General features: G+C 44.2%; 1 protein-coding gene and 1 long non-coding RNA gene across 2 annotated transcripts in view; one reads left to right on the top strand and one right to left on the bottom strand.

Moving 5' to 3' along the window:
• Nucleotides 1-24,980, bottom strand: part of HEATR4 (HEAT repeat containing 4) — a 597,929-nt gene that overhangs the window by 447,888 nt on the left and 125,061 nt on the right. The gene's annotated exons all lie outside the window — the stretch shown is intronic.
• LOC138527529 (uncharacterized) overlaps nucleotides 17,774-24,980 on the top strand; it is a 44,809-nt gene continuing 37,602 nt past the window's right edge. Inside the window, exon 1 of the long non-coding RNA XR_011283943.1 lies at nucleotides 17,774-17,863. This is a non-coding gene — a long non-coding RNA (uncharacterized lncRNA). The remainder of the gene's footprint in view (nucleotides 17,864-24,980) is intronic.

Below are 24,980 nucleotides of genomic sequence, written 5' to 3'. Positions count from 1 at the left end.
TCAATTCCAATTGACCTAAGCTCCCAGTACCTCACAGCGTTCACACTAGGGGGGAACAGATATGAACATTGCATACTGACACAGGGATATTGTGAAAGCCCCAGCATTTTCAATAGAATTTTGCATGAGGATCTCAGGAACATTGATGTAGAAAGCACAATAATACAATACGTAGACGATTTACTCGTCTGCAGCAAGAGTGAAGAGAAGTGCAGGGCCGATTCCATAACATTATTAAATTTGTTGGCCACAAAAGGGTACAAAGTAGATAAGGGCAAACTGCAATACTGCCTAGCAGAAGTGCTCTACTTGGGACAGCTAATTTCAAAAGATGGCAAGAGGATATTACCCGACAGAGCAGCGGACATACGCCATATGGTAATACCAAAAACAGTAAAGTACATGCAAAAGTTTCTCGGCATCTGTAATTACTGCCGCGCATGGATACTTGATTACGCGGCATAAACATGCCCACTGCTACAAGCACTGAAGGAAGCACAAAAGAATAATGTCCCAATAAAATGGACAAATGAGATGATGACACAGTATTTCAAATTGCAAGATCTCATTGCCGACGCACCAGTTCTCGCAAACCCAGATTATGACAGGGAATTCTACTTATTTTCACACTGCAATGGTACTTTAATGACTGCAGTGTTGACGCAGAAAACATCGCTAGGCCATAAGCCGCTGGCCTATTACAGCTGAACATTAGATTCAGTGATGCAAGGACAGTTTGCATGCGAACAAGCTCTCGCTGCAGCGGCATTCGCAATCGAAAAAAGCGCCACCATTGTGATGGGATGCTCAGTGACCCTATATGCCCAGCACTCACTCTTTGCTATCTTAGAGAGATCAAAATCAACATTAACACCACAAAGGGCGACAGCCTACGAAATAATAATATCCAGTCCGAATGTCCATGTGGTCAGGTGTAAAACGGTAAACCCCGCGACATTCATCACTGAGCCATGCACTGTAGGAGACATGCAGGAACACGACTGTGCGACATATGAGGGAGAAGAGGATGACATTCCAAAAACAAGTGAAAATGAACTACAGGAGGGAGAGATATACTTCATAGATGGATCAGCATCAATAGATAGTGAAACAGGAGAAAAACACGTGGGAGTGGCGGTTGTTAGAATGGAAGAAGAGGGATATGAGAAAATTGTATAAAAGCGCCTCCCCTTTCATTACTCTGCACAAGCAGCAGAATTGACTGCACGAATTGAGGCGTTGCGCACTGCTAAAGGATGTGCAGTAACAATATATTCAGATTCAGCATATGCCACAACAACAGTTCACTCAGGACTGTCACGATGGCGACAGAGAGGGTTCCGGAGGGCAGATGGGTCGCCAGTACAACATGCTGCATTACTAAATGAACTAATAGATGCACTCGCAGAACCATCAGTAGTAGCAGTGGTGAAATGCCAAGCCCATACCAATAACACAGATGCAATCTCATTTGGAAATGCGGCAGCACACGCAGCAGCGAAAGACGCAACGTATTTCAATATCTCACCAGTAATTGATATGATATGATATGATATTTTATTTGTATCGCGCTCATTACACAGGTGTTTCAGAGCGCGATAATGTATGTTCAAAACGCTGAGTACAGACACACTAGAAGAGGGATATGACCATACACCAATATCCCAAATAATAAGAGCTTCAAAGGCACGCATCAGTAGAAGAGCAAGAACTATGGGCCAAGAGAGGGTGCAACAGATTTAATATGGAGGCAGGAACTAACGGGGAAAGTGGTGATGCCAGTGGAGTTGCTAGAAGTGGCATTCCAACAGCTACACTTCTCGACACATGTAACTTAACAACATATCACAGCAGACATACAAGAACATTGGCTCGTTCCGAACCTACAGGAACACTTGTCAAAATTGACTATAGAATGTACATACAGTTCAGGGATGACATTGAGAACACTGCGAAGAACATTACTGCGTCCGGTGGCACCGTTTAGAGAGCTCCATATTGACTACGTGGATATGGGAGAAAGGTCTAATGGAGCAAGATACCTAATTGTGGTAGTGTGTCCCTTTTCAAAGTGGGTAGAAGCTGCACCATGCCCCCACCCAGATGCGAAGTGTGCTGCAAAGTTCTTGGTGAGGGAGGTGTTCTCAAGGTGGGGCATATGTGATGTTATAAAATCAGATAATGGCACACATTTTGTGAATGACTTCTTCAAGGGAGTGACGTTATTACTGGGGGTCAAGCACATTTATCACCAAATGGCTAACGGAATGGTGGAAAAAAATCAACGGCCTGCTCAAAAGTAAGTTATCAAAGTTGTGTAATACACTTAAAAATTATTGGGTGTATTGTTTACCCCTACCACTGTTCCAACTCAGAACGCAGCCAAGTAAAGATCACCATTTAAGCCTGCACGAAATAGTGACGGGTAGACGCATTCATACACCTCTCTCCCCAATAAGAAAAGCTTCAGATGCACAAAGAGCTGCCACAGTGCTGGGGGAAGAATTCAAGGAATACCTTACCCAGTTAACATGCTCAGTGCGTAGCATAGTGCGACAAGTTGCACCACTTTTCACTGAAAATGTTGCAACAGACACTGCAATGCCAGACCAAGATAGTCCAAAGGGTCCGTTAATGCCAGGAGAAAACGTGTATGTACGAAGTTTTGTTCGGAGGTGGAACTCTCCAAGATTTCATGGCCCCTATGAAGTAGTTTATTGCACACCTACAGCTGTGAAAGTGAAGGGATTGAAATATTGGGTGCATCTGTCAGATGTGAGAAGAGCACGTGATAGTGCAATCCCTCAATGCGAACAGACTAGCAGCAATGAGATTGCTAGTGGATAGGAAAACAACTATGAAAAAGAGCAAAATGATGAAAAGGAAGAATTGAAAAGCAATGAAAAAATATATGTATAGTTATAACTCTCTCTATCTCTCTCTCTCTCTCGCTCTCTTCCTGTTTATCAATTACATGAAACAATTACCAACCTGTATAAAGAAATGATGCTTAGTATTGGAAGAAAGTCCAACCAGACCGAAATACGTGTCTGGGGATGCTGTTGGTACTCTTGTTCAGAGGAGAATTGCCTAGCATTTCTGTGCTGGACTGCCCCAGGGCAGGACAAAGACTGATATGTTTGGGATATTTCTTCTCTGTGAAAGATAGTGAGCTAAAGACTCTGGGTAAGTCCCTCGTAACCAGGACTAATGTCTGGCAGAGGGACTCCCAGGACCCCCCTTGTCAATTTGCATATTTAAGTAACTTTCGGTCTCACCCTAAGTTACTAGGGGAATCCAGACGTGGACCCCTTGCTCACTATTCTTAGAGAGGCACAGCTCCTCCCTACTGATGAGGTCCAACCAGACCGAAACACATGTCTGGGGATGCTGTTGGTACTCTTGTTCAGAGGAGAATTGCCTAGCATTTCGGTGCTGGACTGCCCCAGGGCAGGACAAAGACTGATATGTTTGGGATATTTCTTCTCTGTGAAAGATAGTGAGCTAAAGACTCTGGGTAAGTCCCTCGTAACCAGGACTAATGTCTGGCAGAGGGACTCCCAGGACCCCCCTTGTCAATTTGCATATTTAAGTAACTTTGGGTCTCACCCTAAGTTACTAGGGGAATCCAGACGTGGACCCCTTGCTCACTATTTTTAGAGAGGCACAGCTCCTCCCTACTGATGAGGTCCAACCAGACCAAAACACGTTTCTGGGGATGCTGTTGGTACTCTTGTTCAGAGGAGAATTGCCTAGCATTTTGGTGCTGGACTGCCCCAGGGCAGGACAAAGACTGATATGTTTGGGATATTTCTTCTCTGTGAAAGATAGTGAGCTAAAGATTCTGGGTAAGTCCCTCGTAACCAGGACTAATGTCTGGCAGAGGGACTCCGAGGACCCCCCTTGTCAACTTGCATATTTAAGTAACTTTGGGTCTCACCCTAAGTTACTTGGGGAATCCAGACGTGGACCCCTTGCTCACTATTCTTAGAGAGGCACAGCTCCTCCCTACTGATGAGGTCCAACCAGACCGAAACACGTGTCTGGGGATGCTGTTGGTACTCTTGTTCAGAGGAGAGTTGCCTAGCATTTCGGTGCTGGACTGCCCCAGGGCAGGACAAAGACTGATATGTTTGGGATATTTCTTCTCTGTGAAAGATAGTGAGCTAAAGACTCTGGGTAAGTCCCTCGTAACCAGGACTAATGTCTGGCAGATGGACTCCCAGGACCCCCCTTGTCAATTTGCATGTTTAATGATGAAGAAATATAATAGCAATGAAATGCACGAAAAGTATAATATAGCATTAAGATGTATTACTTAGCAACAAGTAGATATCAATAATAAAATGACAAAAGTAAAGAAATGATTAATGAAATGTATGCCTATCACTTAACAATTTCATATCACCCCTCTGGGTAACAAAATGGCTGAAAGGAGTGCATTCACAGATAACAGCGCAATCTTAGTTAGTGATAGGGTAGTTAATAGAGCAAATAAATATTATAATTACGAATGCAGCGTAAAATACTCTGCAATATGTTTTCGGTTATGTTATTTTTTATGGCTTGGGACTATACTGTGTTTTTCATTGTGGAGGACATGAAAAAGGGTGGGAGTGGGTCAAACCTAATACGAGAACGATCACTACTTATATGGGCAGGTGTGAAAACCATGTGGAAACATAATTATTCTGTTAGTAATTATCCCATTAATTCAAACTCCACTACGTTACACACTAACCATACAGCAACAGGCCCCCCTCCTTCCACTTGCTGCTATAAGCCTGAGCAATGACAATGAAACTAACCAGTATGATGGTGATTACTTCTGGGAGAATGAATCTAACCTAATAAATGTTGATGCGCAGACAACCGCAGAACCTACCTCACAAGGAACTATAATGCACTTTTATGTTGCTGCTACCCAAAATCCCCAGAACTACAGGTTGGGTACACTGTGAATGAACTCAATGACACAGCATGGGCAGGAGTTTTTCCCATAAATTATTGAAAAGTAAAAACAATAAATGACCAGGCCGGGGGGAGAAGGAGACGGAAAAGGGGGGGCGGGAGGGAAAAGATATGACATCTACCATGGCCTGGGATTAGACAAAATAGAAGACCCCCCACCCAGACCAGTCAAATAAATGGTATTCAGACATGAGTGCTACAGCAAAACAAGCCACGAACGAGAGCTGCTATGTCTGCTCTCTCATACCGCATGCATCAGGCACACCCAAAATACTTGTACCACAAGAAGTGGCCTTGTCAGACGCCCAATGTTTAATTCATGTTGTATTATGTAGAAATCGGAGCACCTTCCAGGCAGACACGGTTACAATAGAACTGCTGCAGAACGGGAAAACATGCACACGCAGGCGCCAAGGAGTAATATGTATCAAAGAACCATTCTTCGTCATAAAAGGAACAAGATTCACAGAAAACAAATGGCATGACGAAACGTACTAGTGCAAAGCTGAAGCACTTAGGGGACTAACTGAAGAAAACTTTCAATGGATCTAAGAAACGTGTGCGCCTGTCTGGTCCCAGCACATTGCAAAACTCACCTGGGTCACTGCGCTAGAAAAACCCATCAAGACCCAAAAAGAAATACCACACAAGCTTTGTTTTCATGGAGAAGGAAAGGTGCCCATGGGTGCCAACAAGCAGTGCAATAAACAAATCATTATTCCGGACATGAAAAAAGGTACAGCTGTTTTAATGGACATGTATTGGGTCTGTGGCAAACAAGCCTACCTGCATCTACCGGCATCATGGAAAGGTACATGCGCTCTGGCTACCCTGCATTCAGCTCTGATGGTAATCCCAGAAAGCCATATCCAAGGAGGAAGAGGTTCTGCTGGCATATCGGCAGCAGGGCAATCATCTGGCATATCGGCAGCAGGGCAATCGGCTGACACATGGGTAGCACCCCAACTAACAATAACAGAACCTCCTTCGTACAATCTGTTGTCGGAAAGTGACCTAAAGGACAGCCTCTCACGCAAAAAGAGGTCATCAAACTACATCTCCAATGAATCATCTGCTCTCCTCGCTGAGATCCTGCAAAAGTACAAGCTTTTCAATTCTGCAGAGACATTCTTTGCTTCCCTCCTAACGCCAGGACTCCAGGCACGAACAAATGCCAAATGGTTACAGATCGTCCGCTGGGAACTGATCTAACTGGCCAACGACACTGAAGAGGGATTCAATGTAATCAAGATGGAACTTCGCGCCTTGCGCCTAATGACAATGCAGAACCGGTACGTCCTAGACCTTCTCACAGCGATGGACGGCAGTGTTTGCCGAAAAATCGGGAGCGCATGCTGTACATTCGTACCATCTGAAGATACACATAATGGGACCCTCTCCCACGTGATCTCAGCAGTACACAACCTGGGGGAGAGGATGTCGAAAGAAGGAGCAATAGAGCCAAGAAACTGGTTTGACAATTTGTTTAACTGGATACCATCCTGGTTCAACACCGTGATGAAAATGTTTGTTCCTGTCATCGTTTTCATTTTACTATTTTTCTGTGTGTGCCAACTGGGTATCCGATGCTGCAAAAAAGCTATGCCTAACTGAACAATGATGATGGTAACAATGGGCCGACAGACAACGATGGCTACTATGATAGATGCACAAATGCAAACTGGAGAACCAAACCCCCCAAAGTATCACAAGACAGCTGTATATTGGCAGAACGGGGACAGGGTAGATAATCTATATCACACCACCATGGAAGAACCAAGGGAGCTGCAATGGTACACGGAAGTGTGGGTGGACCTTGATGGGGATGAGGGAATTTACATGACATGCACCCCAGATGAATACGCAAGGAAGGGCCTTAGCTTAAGAAGCGTGTGTAGGGCATGGATGCCAATAAAAGGAACACCTGCTTGGGATGAAGCGGTTACGGAAGCAGAGTATTATCGAAATGAGAATAAAAATAATAAATAGTTTGTTACTTTAGATGTAACTAAAGGGGGGAATGTGTGGGAGTGAGGGGTTGTTGGTGCCCCCCACCATATATTCAGTACAGCTTGGATCATGTGTTCTCCCAATTGTGTGGGACGCCTCCCTCACACTTATGTTAGTGTCAGCCTTATGCTGGCATTGGCATAGATGGGGCTGTTGTGCGGGATGCGTGGCATCCATTTTGTGCACCCTCGACTCCATCTTGTGAACTAGGCCTCATTGCGATAATACAAAAAGTTTTCTCTCCCCTTAGCACCGTCGCGTTCACTGCACACAGGGCCCCCACCTTTTCTCACTATGTCTGAAGGTTTCGCAGCTCCATTCTCACGCTTGGGATGGAGGCAATTGCTACAAAAACAAATGTAACGCCTCACTCTTCCTCTGAGATCACTGCTCCGTGTGTGAACCGGTCTGAGCCAGGCCTTGTAGCTCATCCATCTCCACAAACCTGCTCATGCCCCCTCACCCTCGCTGTTGGAAAATTATTGCCAGTGTAACCCTGTGTGCCTGCGAGATATTCTCTTGAAGTGCCAGACACGCGACCTTGCCATGAAGCCCACCTCAGTGAGCCCCCAACTAAAATCAGACCTCTGCTGCAGTAAACTGCACCCTAGAACTAACAAAATGTCAGCATGCCCCCTAGTTTCTTTGATGAACTCAGACCCACCCCACGGTCGATGTTATCACACCTGTCCAGACCCTTGAGTCCGGTACTTCATATAAGTCTTAATAACTGATGATGTAAACATAAATATACAATGTATGTGTTTATTTGATTTGTTCAAAGGAGCTGTGATGATTATTATTTAGTGCATGTCTTATTAGAATGTATCATGTTAGCTCAGTTAGTGGCCACCCGCCTCACAGCGACCTGACCCTCACCCCGCCGGACACAGGCAGATGGACCTCGTGATGCTCACCCTCCAGCCAACTGAACAGCCAATCCAGAGGAAGCAACTCCTACAGCGGCCTATATTATTCCATCATTATCCAATCCTGTGTCCCTGCGGTCCCTTATGTAATGATGTCATTGATGACGATTTGTGACTTCAAAAACCGATGTAATTGTATTGTTTGCCACAGCGCTCTCGGGCAGCAAAGTTCTCTGGATGCCAATTCTGGATAAAACCGATTAACTCTCACAACCTGTTCTCTTAGTCTCATTCACCGTTGGGGTGTGTCTATTTATTTATTTTGCACGTGCTAAAACGGGGATGGGCCTTTACAATAGTCAATTGTGAGGGATCATGGGAGTCATAGACCAAAACATCCAGTGGGCCTAAAGTTGTGGACTCCTGCCGTACACTCTCCTTTTGTGAAACCTCATGTTTGGTAGCAGAAGCTCAGCATGATGTCAGCTGTTAATCACAGCCTATTTTCTGGAAAAGGAGTGTGGAAAAAGTATTATTTTATAGCATAAGACTAACAGATTTTTCCTCTTTGATGCTTGAAATCAGCAATCAAATGCTTAACTTAACAAGGCTTTTGTTTCAGCTGACTTGTTCTTTAACACTCTATCTGGTTTTTGCTTTAGGCAATGCTTGCTTTCCCCCGAACTCATATCGGAACATGTGAAGAAGTCCCCAGGAAAATATAGTCATGTGAAAATGTTGTTAGCAAAAACTTGTTTTCAAAATTGTAGTTATTCAATACAAGCAATGCAAAGTGTGAAAATGTTGCCAGTAATAACATCGCCAAAAAAGCTATTTTTAAATGCATTAAAGTAAAAGGCTGTAACCCTAACAATGACCCAAATCTTTCATAAAACCTCAGCAATCACCCTAACTCCATTCCTAAACCTTCCCCGAGCTCTAATTACAAGCCTTATTCTACCCTGAACTCTTAGAGAACACTACTCTTCAGCACGTTAAAGCATTTTATTTGCATGTTACTCAATACAAAATAGAAAAATAGCAGCGAACATAACACCAACCCCACCACCAGCTCACCACAAATTACAACTTGCCCTAACCCAAACCCTTGATTTCATCCTAACCTTAGCCTTACCCTAACTGCAACTCTAACACTTGCCATAATGCTTACGTTACCCGAACCACTAGGCTTCTCCTAAACCCTATCCTACGCCAACCCTCTCCAACCTCCTTATCCCTTTAACACTTGCCCAAACCATTACTCTATTTGCCCTATCCTTAACATAACACCTACCCTAACACTTACTCTACCCTAGCCCCAACATCACCAGCCCTGCAGAAACCACTCTGACCCTAACTCTTACCCTAATTCTAATAGAAATCTTTACTCTAACCCCTATCCTTATCCTAACCGCTAGCATAACCCTAAACCAGGCTATCACAAGCCCACTAAACCTTCCTCAATTCTAACAATTATCCTAGCAGCATTGCATTGTTGTCTACTTTTCAGCTGCATTTTTGACTACTTTTTGGTTGGCACCTTTTTAATTGCAGATATATTTTCACCACAACCTTTTCACTGAATACATTTTTGTTGGCAACATTTTCACTGGATACCGTGCAGAATACTACTTGCAAAAATGCTGTCTTGCAATTTTCTGAGCCAAGGTCTTTTTCTACAAAGTGACGGATTGAACTGGTTAGGTCTGACTCGTACACAGGGACTGTTGAACTCACATAGTGAATTGTATCAATCGGAAGCGCAGAGCAGCTCCTCGGCGTGAAGCACACGGAAGGAACTGGCCACATGATATTTCATCCAGATGTCCGCATCAACAACAGTATGAGGTGGCAGGTTCTTTTTCACTGGCAGACCAAGAATGTGATTCTAGATTTTTCCTAAGGTTTGGTTTTCAAATTGATCACCTGACACTACAAATGTGGGAGATATGCAGGGCGGAGGTAAGTAAGTTCGGTAATTTCCCGTTAGGATAAGGTTTTTCTGTACTTGTCTTGCAGGTAAAAATAATGCTGTCTTTGACTGGCATGAGAAACCTGAAGGTGTCTCCCTAGCTAGTGCCCGGGGATCTGTCATCCAGGTGTCCAGGACATGGCCATCGCTATTGGATCCAGTTCCCAGGGGTAGACCAGTGACGGGGGATCACCTAGATGGGGGGTCCATGGGGAGTGGGAGCGGGACACTGATGGGTCAAGACGCGGAATCCCCCTTCTTCTTTTAACACCTTTTCCCCATCCTAACACGTAGGAGATTCCAAAACACTGCCCCCCCTTTTTTCCACACGATCACTTTCGGGCAACACGAAGGACAAATGACTAACACCGGGGCTGTTTACCTGACATGTCCCAATACCAGGGTCTGGCAATAGATCAGAATCAAACACACCTGATGGCCCTTTCTATTCTCAACAGGGATAAAACATGGCGCACAAGAGCATGATACGAGTAAGGCAGTCCACATGACGTAAGAGTTAACTCAGCACGGCAGTTCAAGAGGAGGAGAAAGACAGCGCAGACCGAGGGGGGAGACAAGGAGAGAAGTAACCTTGCCCTTTCTGAGCCAGACCCGTGAAACCTACTCAAACGGAAACATAAAACTGCGAACAAAGGCCAGCATGTGTTGCAGCAGATGCCTATGGTAAGCAAGACCCTCCTCCGCTGATAACCAAGCCGATGAAGGATGCTGGTCTCGGAGGTACCAACCATGACTCAAAGGATAAAGAAAGGCAAGCGTTTCATCAGAGCAGGTGAGTGGAGGGGAGAATCGATAAGAAACCGAACTGTGTTGAACAAAAAGTAGCCAATGGCTAATTTGAACTTTGAGAAGCAAAAGAGGGGGAAAAGCAGTGACAGAGGAGGCCAGCACCACGTGACTGCTCAGGCAGGAAACTCTGGGTGATTACCCGATGGTAGAAAGACTACCGTAACCAGAAGCCCTCTAATCTTCTTCTGTCTAAACTACTGTTCCTCCCTCTTGGTTGGTCTCCCTGCCTCTCATCTTGCCCCTCTTCATTCTGTCTTTAATTTTGCCATTCGTCTTATGTTCGCCTTACCTGCTCGGCTTCTATCACCTCTCACTTAGTATCTGCTTCTCTCCTCCATTTAAATAACTGTCTTTTATTCCATTTTCTCTGCATTGCATACAATTGTATCCACGCCCTTGCCCCATCTTACCTCGCCTCTCTTGTCTCTCTTTTTACCCATGTGGGGTGGTTTGAACAGTATCACATTGAACTCAGATGTTCCCATTAATCAATGCCACTAGGATGCACAATTAGGAAGTCCATTGCTAATGTAACTGACTAAATGTATCAGACTGACTTTCTCTTTCTGGTAATTTGTGTAAAGCTGTATACAACCCCAGGATTTCTGTGCTCCAAGGCCTCAATTCTGGGGCGGCGATGCTATGCCCGTTTCCAGGCCCATTTCCGCAAAGCTGTATGGAAGAAAACCTATTTCTGCATTTGCTACCTATTTCCCAGTTGGATTATTTTGGTGATGAGCTTCGGATTTGTGCAATAGAAAAAAAGAAACTCTTCTACAATAACCAAATATACAATGCCAAATCCAACAGGCAACTTATGCCAATTTCTAGCGTCTATAAAAATGGGAGAGTAGACTAATGATCATGTAAAAGTGAACAATTACCTTGGACTGATGAGCATAGATATGTGCCCCTGCCAGATAGAAAAAACCAGAAGGCATGCCATCAGGATACAGTGGGGCAATAGCCAGGTGCACTGAAGAATATGTCAATGTGGAAGTGAGGGTGTCATTGAGACTTATAAGCTACAAGCCTGGCAGGCGGCACTATACAGTGCAGAGTTGTTGGGCTGTATCAATTGCACTACCCTCTCAATTATCGAAATTAGGTTTGTAATGAATGTCCGAGGGTTGCCCAGAAGCTCTCCTAATATCCCCCTCCAAATGGAAGTTGATATGCAGGATATAGATCGATGGTCAGATATCAACCTCATGGCTATTGGGTAAGATGCTGCCCATCCCCTAAACTCGAGAAAATTTGAGAAGCTATCAGAGACCTGCTACGGGAGGATGGTAACTCAGCATCAGTATGGTGCGCATATATTAAAGGGATCCTATGTAGGATTGGATATAGAGAACTCTAGAGAAGTCCAGACCTAATGAATAACACATCAAAAAAGATTGTAAAAAAGGGCGCCCACATAAACGAGTCTGATATCCTACTAGCCAGAATTAAAAATTCCCTGAATACTAGAACACATTGGGAAAGGAAATGCATATCAGGCTATGACCCGTATCTGGATTCCGGAAAGCTAACATTCTTGCGAGCACTGTATATTAAATTAAGATTAGGTACACTACCACTTGCTGAGCTGACGAAAAATTTGAATCTCTCCGATACAGACAGATGCTGTTTTTGCAAGACCCAAGTGGAAAATGTCATGCATTTTAAGCTGTTTTGCCCACTATTCCTGAATTGAAGAAAGGAATATTTAAAGCCAATGATTTTTAGAACATGGCACATCAAAGCCATGGGTCTGTTACAGATCTGACAATGAATTGATGGCATATGCTGTGGCAAATTAATTGTACAGAGCTTTGTTTAGGAGGCAATCAATGATGACATTGGCGAATTGAGTATTTTATGACTTAATACATATAAGATCATTAGCTGGTAGCACTTGTTTTATCTTGTGTCGCAAAATAAGAAGCAATACATACTTGACTAATTTAGTCAGTTAACGTGAGTTTATGATCACTGTCTATATATATGAATGGCGTTATTTTAACTTGTTTCACATTGTTTGATATGCACTTTTTAACTACTATTGTAAAATTGCTATTGCTGTGTTTATTTTTAGTGTGTGACCGGATCACTATTGTCAATTTGTGGTCAATAAACTGAAACTGAAACACATTTCTTCTCGGATAAAATCTCCAAACTATAACGAAACATGGAGGAACAAACAAGATCAATTACACCCATAGACCTAGAGCCTGAAACCCAAAATAAATTCAGGGATTTCAAGCCAACAGATCTCAAGGAAATTATTAAAATTGTCCCATCACAAACATTTCTTTTCAACAATGCTACAACTAAACAGACAAATTGGGGCTTATTATTAATATGGCGGTATACGGCAAAAGTGGCAGTAATGAGTGAGTGCAAATTCCGTCTTACCGCTGTATGACTGCCAAACTCATGATGAGGTACAAAGCCATTTAAGAAAACACCACAATCCTGACTCCAATACCCACAGACCTCTGCAATGGTTTCCCATCGACCTTTCAAAAGTATGCAGAGGATTTCCAAATGGCATTCAGACCACAACATACTTCTCCAGGAAACCAGAACAAAACCTACTACCTGTCAAGAACACAAGATTAGATAATCAACAATGGCTTATGCCTTAACGCACGAAATAGATATATAATATTCATAGGAATCCCACATTCCAACACACATGGCATTGAAGTGGTCATCCACCATGGGGAAACCACCTACCATGTAAAACAAAAGCCAGGAGCTTGGATGTGGTCTTCGATGCAGAGCTATCGCTTACCTTTCAAATAAATGAGTTTGCAAGGAAACATCCTACTAACAACTCCACATACTTAGAAGAAATTTCCCCCTTGAGGACAAGCTCAGAAACTGAAGAGCCTGGGGAATTTCCCGGACCAATTATTGCTAGTGCTTATATAAGGGCGTTCCCCACAAACACCCACACATTGTAACTGATTATAACCTCAAGTTTAGAAGAAACGCTCCACTGGTTACCAGCTAACTAGAGAATCATCTTCAAAACGATTTATTAATCCACCGGGCCATTTGGGGAAAAAGGTCCACAGTACATCCACCAAACATCAAAAGATACAACACTACCAGAAATCGCATACCCACAAAGCACAGCAGATTATGCAAGTGCAAATACCACTGACTAAAACGTGGCATAAGGTCCATAACTACATGGGACACACACTCACCCTTGATAATTGACCAACACCACTTAAAATGATCAATACGACTATAAATATTTCAGGACATCATTTAATACCAACAGCCACTCTCGCTACTTTGACATCACGTGCAGTAAGCATTTAACCACAACATATTATGTTAATTTGCAATGACTCCGCAAGAAGAGCAAAGCATTTCCCCAATGCACTAAAACAATATAATGGGACTCAATGCAAGTTTGCAGGTGCAGTAATTCTGTTACTGCCACTTTTTCGGGTGGTAATGGAATTACACCTGTTTTTACAGCACCGAATTACAAGTTTTGAAGGAAAGTGGAGGATTTACCTCCAGCAAAAAGTTTACAGTAATTCCACCAAAATTCCCATGGACTCCAAAAATATAGATGTACACCGCCCTACCACCACTTGTAATCCCGCAGACCAAGTGGGCTAATGGTAGTCGAGTTTGGCAGTATTTCAGTGGATTTATGACCGAAATACCACCAAACACGTAATGAGGGCCAATGTATTTAGGATTACTGAATATACAGATTAAAAACAAGGCACCATGATTAATGGATGCCAATTACACATAGCCTGCTTGGAATGTAAATTACCACTGTGAATGGCTGGCCGACCCCTAACTTCGTACCCCCTAACCTACCTTCCTAACATTGAATGAATTACCACTCTACAACTTACACTCAACTCCGTCCCACAATTCTACCAACTCCGGTGCCATGAAGCAGTTTGCCAGTATAGACACAATATAAATCAGCAATAAATTAATAAATAAGTGTGGCAGGAGAAAAAGTGGTCTCTCTGCTTAGGGTGGTCAGGCTACGAAGACTTCAGCGATGCCCGGGTGCTGGTTTTAGTGGCAAGGGGTTAACGATAAATCCATAACAAAGCCTCAGATGTGGCAGGGCTACATTCAAAACAAGGTCTCTGATGGGATAGTTCATTTCCGGATGAATATATCCCATCAAAACTGAAAGCATTGTAAGATATTTCAAATGGACCCAGGAGAACAGGAGGGCTGAGTTTGCTCTGCACTCCTGTTTAGTTTTCTTCTCCTTGCCCCAACCGGGATCCCCGACTTCAGTTGCTCCCAATCCACATATGACCTGCCCGCCCTCGCCCCACCTCCTCTCACTGACATCTGCAAACAGCAGCCATTCAGGCTCGGAATGGCCTGTAGGGCAATAGGACAATGCCCAAAGTGCAGACCCAACATGCTAGTGTGGACCAGTTTATTTTGGGCCAAAGTGGACCAGTTTGAATAATTACTTCACTGTGCAGGAAGTCATTTTGACCAGTGCTACTCCACAAATATTCTTTAAAATGCACAATTTGCAACATATTTTATCAAAAAAACTCCCCCTTGGGTACGATGAAAACAGTCTGGCACAAAAGAAATGAATTGCCATTTGCAGCTGGACGCCCGAGTCAATGTTATGCCCCAGTTGGACCCTGCACCGTCTTAACTCTTCCTCCCCCGCTTTCTCCCTCGTCTTGCTTCCTCTCTAACCCCTTCTTGCCCTCTCTCTCACAGGTAAGAGCAGGAGGCTGCCATGGATCTATCCACCCAAAGTGGTAGGTCTTCTGGAAGGTTTGAACTTTTGGTTGAGAGCTAGGAATCCCTGGGATACAAGAGCACAGGCTCCCATTTCTCATTTCTTAATATGGAGCCGGCAGGCCAAGAGCAGCCTCAGGCATCCGCCTGCCTTCCACCGATGCTGTGCCCAATGGGACCTTCTGAGCCTTTCAGGCCAGGTTAACACCACAGGCAAATAAACAGCAATGATCAGACTTTTGCCAGGCGATCAAGGCTGGTACCAAATTTCTTGTCATTTGCCTGACAAATCTGCCCAGCGCCCTCTATAAAGGGCAGCCTCAAGCTTTGAGACCATGAAGTGCTGGAGCTTCAGTAAAAAGACCCTTTGCTGCGAGTGGAAGACCAGCAGTTGAGCAAAGCGTTTTCTGGAATTGGACTTGTTGAGTTGAATTACAAACACTGGGAGCGCTTGGCCAAATGCACAGGCCTTCAAGCCTAAAACAACCCCTCTCACTCTCTCTCTCTCTCACACACACACTCTCTATCAGACACACACCATAACAGTCTCCTCCCAACTCTCCGTGAATCGTGATGCCCCCACTCACCAGGTGTTGAAGCAGACCCTTGATGGTCAAACGTCATGGACTGACATTCGGTTTCTGCAAGACCCATCAGAAGAACCATAGACACAGAGCGATAGAGAAAGATGCTGGCTGGGCTTTTAAAGGGATAAAGAGGGGACAGAGCGGATGCTGATGTGACGCAGTGGAAGGGCCCACTGCTAAAATGGTGGTGCTCCTTGTTATGATAAAATGTGAAGTGTATCCAGAAAGATTGTGATCAGCTGGTTGTGTGGTGGAGGAGCACAGTTGAGAGACAACTAGGGTGCTGGGGGAAGGGATGTTGGAGACCACCATTGGGAATGGGAAATGAGGATGCAGAATATAAAGTAACGTACTATATCCGGATAGTGTACGTAGCGAAGAATACTGGCAAGGCTGCTGCCATTGTAGACTAGTGGGGAGATAACACTGTGGAACGCAAGGGCGCCGACTGGATAAAAGGGGAATGACAGTGAATAGTGGTGCTGACACTGGAAAAGGATGTCTGGCACTGAAGAAAGGAAGGGTGCGGGCCCTGGGGAATTGATAAGTGCTGCGGCTCAGGAATAGATAGGTGCAGACACCAGAAGATAGATGGGTGGTGGGCAATGGGAATGGGTAGGTGGAGACACCAGTGAATAAAGAGGTGGTAAGCCTCGGGGATATAGGGGACTATTGCCAGGGGAATAGTAAGAGTGTTACTCCTTAACCTGGTGTACCAGAGACATTTGTGAAGATAAAAACCTGCTGCTGCTGGAGGATCCTTGGGAAAGTGTTTATAGCAGCATGTTGTGATCTTTGGCAACACGCCCATCCAAAATATTGAGTGATCTGCAGAGACACTAGCAGCACTGTTTAAATAAATGTTTAATAAATTAATTGAGGCTCTTACTAGACTGTGCTCTAGCTAGCTAGGGCGCCCACCATCTTAGACAAAACATCTCTAACGTTAGGACACAGGGACACCCTCAATTCAGCAGGGGAACAGGAGTATGGCAGGAGGCTCTACAATGTTTCTCCTGTGGGGGTATCCTGAACCTCCAAACTAGGCTGCAAATGAGCTCTCTATCCGTTCACTACCCCTAACCCCCACTTCAAAAAGGCTTCCTATAATCCGTTGGCTTTATTTTAAAAATGTAAGAACCTAAACAGACACACATCTTCCATCTCTCCTCTTTAAACTACTGAGAAGCCAAACATTAACCTGTCCCTTTTATTTATTCATTTTCCCCAAAACTGTTAAATGATAACCACACAAAATAATCATGTGTAGGGGGAAGGGATGGCCGCCTATAGAGAGTAATTTAGTAAGAAACATAAAGGCCCCGGGAAAACATGCCCCAGATAGGGAGTCATGTCATGACACGTTAAAGAAAAGTCCACATACACCTCTGAAGGGTAAAGAAAGCCAACCTGTCTCAAAAGAGACATAGCAGAAAAAATATAACAGGCCAAATAATGGCACAACATATTCAAATTGTACAGGGTAAACAGGGAGAGGGTCGATAACGATTTTAAGGAGCCAAATTTGGAAAAGTGGAACAGGGACAAAGGGAGAAGGAAAGTGCGTACTACCGAAAAAGGGAACACAAATAAAATGTACAGGGCAAAGGGTGAGGAGGAGCAAAGACGGAGCTGTACTTATCTAGGCCCAGGACAGCTATGAACAGGGCACGTTGCTAGGAAGCTGCTGCATTCTGCTTGCTCCAATCATCTGAGGCGTACGTGCGTGACGTCACAATGGGCGTCTGCTACGAGTTATTTATTAAAGGCGAAAGGGGTCTTTTGTGCAATTGAGGAAAGAGTGTGGGTTTCTCGTGGCAATGCGACTGTCTCCTCGAGGGCATTCCTAGGAAGCATGAACACTTCTGCATTCTGGCGCTTTAGAGTGAGTGGTACGTTCAGGGACGACGAGGGGGATGCCCTGCTGTGGGCTGCACTGCACTTGAATTACCTTGTGGTTTGTACATTTCAGAACATCCTTCCATGAAGAACCCATTATAGATCCATGTCCAAGTTGCTACCCTATAGGGTACGAGGCCATCACCAAGTCGGCAGATGAGCCCTATGTGCAGATTAAAATCAGGAACCCGTGAAGGGCTGTTTCTACCTACTCCCATCTTTTCTGCGACAAACCGGGCTAGTTGGCACATATCATGGCAGAGCCTATAGAACAGGGCCTAGATCCGGGCTACGAGGGTTTCCAGTCTCAGGGAAATTAATTAATCAGTGAGGTTAACAGGGTGGGTTATTTCTAATAGCCCAGTTGATGTTATGGTTAAAAATATAGACAGAGGGGGTCATTCTGAGTTGGGCGTTAAGGGATAACGGGCACCGGTAAGGAGACCGGTGCCAGTATTCCCATACCGCCCAATTCCGAGGTCCCTTAGCGGGAACCGTAAAGGACGTGTGGTCATTTATGAGTGTCATCCTACCTATCAAGCTTTGGAAACTGACTGAAAATGCGCCTTATTTACTGTGCTTTCAAATTCAGTGATCCACACTAGCACAGCAACCCTGACATGCAGAAAATGTGCTTCTCTAACTCCAATGTAAACAGGGGGTTGCCAAACGCCTCTATTGACTCTGTCTCCGACCCCTACAGTTGGAGAGCTGCCTCAGTGCAGTCCTAGTTACAGTCCTATTAGTAAAAAAAATATGTAATTGAAAACGTGTTGGGATTAAGATGGAAGCTATGAGGTTATGAACATAGAAACAGTATTCTGAAACAGTCCCTGAGCCAGCTTCTTAGCGGGTCTGTCACAGTTGCTGACTAAATGCATGCCCTGCCATGTTATAAAAATGAAGCTTTGTAAGCTTGTGCAGGATGATACATATTGGAACTGTAAATCTGATACTGGTACTGGTTTGCTCATGTTCTGGTCCTGTGTGAAAATTAATAACTTCTGGGATGATGTCCTGCAACGTATGGAACTTGTCTTAGCTTTGTCGCTCCCCGCACTCCTTTGCTATGTGTGCTGGGTTTGTTCTCCCAAAGGTATTCAGCTTTCTGTTGGTCAGCTCTTTTGGTCCTATAGGGCACTGTTGGTAGCTAAAAACAGATTTTGAAATGCTGGAAGAGTGATGCTGAGCCTTCCGTTGACAGACGGTTACAGGATTTAGCCATTCTTTCAAGTAGAGAGAAGGTTGTTTATCTGAGATTGAAAAAAGCTGATAAGTATTTGTCTATATGGAACATCTTTAATGAATTGTCTATTACAATAATTTCCCTTGTGATGATTTATTTAATGTATTTAATATGGTTTTATTCTCTCTTTCTCGCTCCCTGTCTACTTTTCTTTTTTCTCCCTATCTGCTCTACTTTCTCTGACTCTGTCTTCTCTTTTTTTGCTCTTTATATCACTTGTTTAAATTGTGTAAATGTGTGGTTATGTTGTCTGAATGAGGTTTATCTGTTATAATATGATGTTATTTTTTTATCTTCTGCTTGTTATAAAATCTTCAATAAAGACATCTGAAAAATAAAGAATGTGTAAAAAGACATTAGAAGAATAACAACTGATCAGCTTGATTTATGTGCTATTTTTTAAGAATTATGAGGTTACTAGTGTACTGTATTTGACTGTGAGAAATGTAATAAGTGGACATTAATGGTTTATTTATTTATTTTGTCATTTGTATAGCGCGCCAAACTCCGAGGCATCTGGGCATTGGTTTATGGAAGGCTTATGATACATACATACAGATGGAGGTTTCTGATCTCAATGGAAGAGGGAGGGTGTTCGAGTGTTTGGCTGCCACCACCGGATAACTACACCCCACCTGCTTTTTGCCATTTTAATCTGGGGATAGTGAGTAGGTGCGTGTGGGTGGATCGGATGGGTCTAAGGGATTGCGTTTTGGAGAATGTATTGGATAAGTAGTTAGGGGCTGTGTTAGCCAGGCATTTGTGGGTCGGGGAGAGAGTTTTGTACATGATATGTTCCTGGACCGGTAGCCAGTGGACATTTTGTCTAGCAGCAGAGATGGCTTCTTTTGTGAATATTAAGAGCCGCTGTTAGGGCATTGTTTTGGATCACCTGAGGTTTTCTGATGTTGCAAGTTTTTGAACCTGCATGGTGGGCATTGAAGTAGTCTATCTTGGATAGGATAAGAGCTCTGGCCAGTGTAATGCACAGCTCTGTGGACAAGAAAGGTCTACAAGCCGTGATAAGTTTGGAGAAGTTATGCTGCTGCAGATGCTGTGGCCGAATCAGTGCCCTGGGCCCTTATGCATCCTTGGGGCCCTCACCTCCCACGCCAATTCTGCCCAGCTCCTGTCTATCTACAGAACTTGCAGCTGCACACCCTCCGCTCTGGAGGTTTTGCACTTACACCTACCCCGGCCCAGTCCGTGTAGCACTCAATCATTCCTAGCATCTGTGGCTGACACACGAGCTCCAGCTCCTCAGCACTTACCCCCTCTTCCCTCTTCCTTGCTGCATTTGCACGTTCTAAATACTCACAAGACACAGTAGGTTTATCCCTCCCCCACTTCCCCCCTTCTGCTCTTAAATATTGTGTTTTAATGTATTTTCCACGCTTGCTCCCTCCATGCCTTGTGGGCGCTTTGAAACAGTATTTTCTTATTGTATAAGCACCCAACAAGCAAACAATAAACAAATAACAGCGAAACGTGAACTTTGGAAGTACGTTCTTGGAACATTGATCTCTATCTGCCATTGAGTGATTTTTTGCTACGTGTCGCCTCTAAAGTAGCATTCTTTCTTCTCTTTCCCTTGCCGCAGCTTCTCTATTGGAGTCCCGCCCCTGCTCCGCCCACCCTTCCCACCCTTCCCAGCAGCCTTCAATTTCACTTTCCCTGCGCACCCATGCGCGAGCACCCGAATTGTGCACGGGAAGTGTACAGCTGTTTGGCTGTTCGGGTGTGCGGGTTGTGTGGCAACTACTCTGGCGGGTTCTGGATAGCTGGTACTTGTGACTACTGAGCAGCTGAGTCGCTGTGGTAGGCCACTTGCAATTTAAGTAGTTTATTCCATAATGCCCAGGTATATGTGAAAATCATTTTTTGGGAGTAGTTAAGCGCCACAGAATGACAGAGCTTTGTAATTAGCTTGTTAATTGGTGTTTTATGCACTTTATGCACTTAAGATAGGCTATCCATACCGGGAGCGTTGTAAAAACCTCCCAAATGGCTTCCAACCTGCGTAGTGGCCGCCTGTTAAGCATGCCTGTGTCTAAAAATGCTAGCCCAGGCAAGTCTCACAAAGAGGAAAGAGCGCCTCCGAGCATGAACACTGGAATTCCCGCTGTGGCTTCTGCAGGCAGTGACTCAAGCTTGCCTGCGAAGTCATCTGCGGCGATATCCAATGATTTAATCTGCCATGAAGTGGCTTTTTCTTACGCTCGAGCTCAAGTAGAAGAAGCTCTGCCTGTATCGACCGCTCCGGTTGCCCTCTTGCCAATGGCTCCCACCGTGCAATTGTCTCTAGCACGAAAAAGTTTTCTGAGCATGAGAATGGATGAACCATTCATTGCTGAGGATGTTAATAGTGATGTTATTAGCTCTTCTCCTTCTGATACTTCAATTCTCGCACCGGTTGTACTGGCAGCCCTGGAAAAACGTGTACGGCTTTCAGTCGGGCACTCGGCCCCGGTCACCCTGCCGATTGGCAGGAGGGCTGATGTACACCTGCACTGCAAAGATGGGGGCTTGCCAAACGATCCCAATAGCTCCCCTCCATTTGAGTCCAGCAAAAAACAGTTGTTGGACTCTCCGCGCTCCAGTCCCTGCCCGCCCCCACTCCCTATCAATGATAATACTCCTCCAGCCGCTGTTGCAGACTCTTTTCATTCTCCTCTTAATAAGGAAGTCGTAGCACCTTTGGGCTTTGATTTACTTGATCCTTCTGAGGACATGCAGTCCCTTGAAGCTTCATACCCTGTCTTATCAAGGATTCTTAATTTATTAGAAAGAGGTCATGATTATACACATTACGAAATAAGGGACTGCAAGACCTTGCTTAATCAAATACTTCTCAAAATCAATAAGCTGGAAGGTTACATTTTTGCGGACACGTACAGACGGGAAGGAGGTTGTTAGACTCCCTTGAAGGGGGCTGTATCTTGTCTTGTTAAAGCTGCAACCCAAACTGATTTCCCAGTAGTTATGGCGCAGTCAGCTTCACGCCAAGAGGCTTTACCCACGTCTTATTCATTTGTACAATCTTTTGCTCAAACATTAGCAGCCCCCCAGGATGATTACCCCTTGCAAATTTTCACCCATGCTCAACTGTGCCAAAAGGTTACTTTCAACACAGAAAAAATAGAGCAATTATTATTCTTTCTTCAGGCAAAACCCGATGAGCAGTATGGGGAACAACTTTCCCAAACTGAAGAAATCGACTTATGTGAAGTCTCTCATCCAGGCAGTCCTTCAGCTCTTACGAAGCTGTTTGATGGGAATAAACAAAGTGTCATTGAATATCCCGAGATAAATGATGGCGAAAGTCATGCTCATTCTGCTGGCGCAGGACTTTTTTTGCCTCTCGGAAGGAGAAACGGCTCTTCTTTTGTGCCTTAAAAAGAAAAGCTGATAGGCAAGCTGCACTGGTGGCGCCTAGTGCATCTGTGCAAAAAAATAAAAATAAAAATAAAAACTCTAAAAAAAAATCCCAACGTCATACTTCATGGCAACAGTGCTCCAACCGTGGATCCCAGCTCTGATGGGGAACAGGGCATTCATCTTGAAGAACTCTCTGTGGAGAGTAAAAATGCCTTGCAACATCACAGTTCTGATGATCAACAGACTTCCATTGGGGGCACTGGATGCCTCTTGAATGGCAATAAAGGGACTCAGCCATCTGCACTCCCGTTTAATCACAGGGCAGTGACAAACCCCTCGGATATGTCATCAGTTGCCCAAAAGAATTTAGCTGCCAAAGTACCCGCTACCCTTCAAACTCACTTATCTGCTTTTTATAAACCACTACACAATAAAGTTGCCCAAGTGGGGAAAGTTATTGGCGAGAAACTCCAAGTTGGGGGGTCCAACCATTCTGCTATGCCAGCAAAACTGTCCTCCTTAAAACGGGCGGTGAACGTAGGTATGCCTCCAATCGCTGTGCACCCTGAATCCAATTCCAATCACATCACGGACAGAATCATGGAAATGGCCGGGTCTTTAAATGAGCCGAGCTATCTTCCACCCAGCCCTCTAATTTCTTCAGTGGATGGCTCTGTAGCAATTGACAAGCCTGCAGAGAACTCTTCGACTATCATGGGATGGGTGAATAATCCAGTCATAAATGATGTTAAATGACTCAACCGCTCTGCCCTCTTACAGCCATTTAATGAAATTCCTGCGCTTAGAACCTTGAACACTGCTGACATAGAATGGATTACCCTTCCAGCCATAAACAATCATCGAATGGTGTGCAAAGTTCAATCGGCTATTATTACCGATGTGGTGTGGCAGTACAAAAGAGAGCTGCAGTTGATTGGTCTGTCTCCCACCTCTTTGACTCTATTGATGATGCTATCTGCTTTAATGAAACACCTCTTGCAACCACTGATCCTCCCTCTCCAAAGATGAATTGCCTGGATGCTCAGGGGGAGATGAAATCTGCAGTAATTGCACAGCTTGTCGCCTTGTCGAATATTAGCAAAGATTGGTCTTGGCTGACATCGCTAGCCATCACTCTAAATCCCACCATGGACAACATCCCCAATTCGAAAGGTTTTTGGAATTCTTGTGGGTTCACAAACTTGTATACATGGGCAAAAAATAACTCTCCTGCATCACAAATCTACACTTTATTGTGTCAAGAAACTATGTGCGAGCAAAAGCTCCTGTTGCCGGGATTTATTTCCCCACCAAGTGATTGCCAAGCGTAGGCCGAGTGGGAGGCCTTATGGTGGATTGGCTGTTTTTGTGAATACCAATCTAAAACCCAGCATACAAGCAGTTTATAAATCCACGGCATTACTGGCTTTGTTGGTCTTTTTTAATGAGGCATTCTCTGATCCCTACCTTATCATTGCCCTTTACCACAACCCGGTACTATTGAAGATAGCAATTGTGTTTCATGAGCTTGATGATTTGTTCGACGAAGTCATGTCCCAGTATCCAGCATGTCGAATAGTGATATGAGGTGACTTTAATGCCCTTTGCTCTAACTCGCTTCTAATTTTCATCTGAAGCAAGATCCTCACCGGTCACACACAGAGGCCAACTAGGGAGAGAGCATCTAGCGTACTGGGAAATTTCATTCATTCTCTTTGACTCAATGGCTCCTATCTATACATGGAGGAGGGGCTCTAAATCCTCGTGTATTGATCATTATGCTATTTCAGCAAACCTGCAGGACAAGTGCAGTAAAATCTCGATACTTGAGCCTGGCCTATGCGATCTTTTGATAATTCAATTGCATTTAGATGTGACTGTTGGGTGACTAAAAAATGATCCAAATCAGACATTCTTGGAAGGGGATCACCCAGGCATTTCCATACGTTGGAGCACTAATCTATGTGACAAGCTAAATGCCATGATTGATGTTCATCTTCTCTTTGATGAAGGCAATTCTAATCCTTTTTTATCTGCCCAAATGGAAGCTAGTTGGTATTCGAGTGTCATAGAAAGAGCGATTGTCAAACTATGCATTGTGAATAAGGATTCTAGGAATTGCAAATCAAACTCAGGTAGAAAGACAATCCAAGTGGCTAAATGTCTTAAAAATGCTGCCATACGAAAACTTAAGAGTGCTTTCCTCTCTATAGAGGAGTTTCATAAGGGAAAAAGGGCTATTTGTAACACCTATCGTAATAAGTGCTTAAATCATAAACGTTATATACATAACTTGACAAATCAGAAGATGCTTGCAACTTTATGCCGTCACGATAGACGCTCCACGTGGGCTCTGCTTAGGGAAGACTCTAATAGCCTTAGCATTGACCAGGCCTCTATGATATCTGCTGATACCTTGTTTTTTAAGCTCAAATTCTGTTTGCCTAGCATGTTTGATAATGTCAGCACGAAGAGCTTAAGTATAC

Source organism: Ambystoma mexicanum, chromosome 14, assembly GCF_040938575.1.
Source record: "Ambystoma mexicanum isolate Mex_15411 chromosome 14, UKY_AmexF1_1, whole genome shotgun sequence".
NCBI lineage: Eukaryota > Metazoa > Chordata > Amphibia > Caudata > Ambystomatidae > Ambystoma > Ambystoma mexicanum.
Note: the sequence above shows the minus strand (reverse complement) of the source record. Positions and strands in the feature narration are given on the sequence as shown.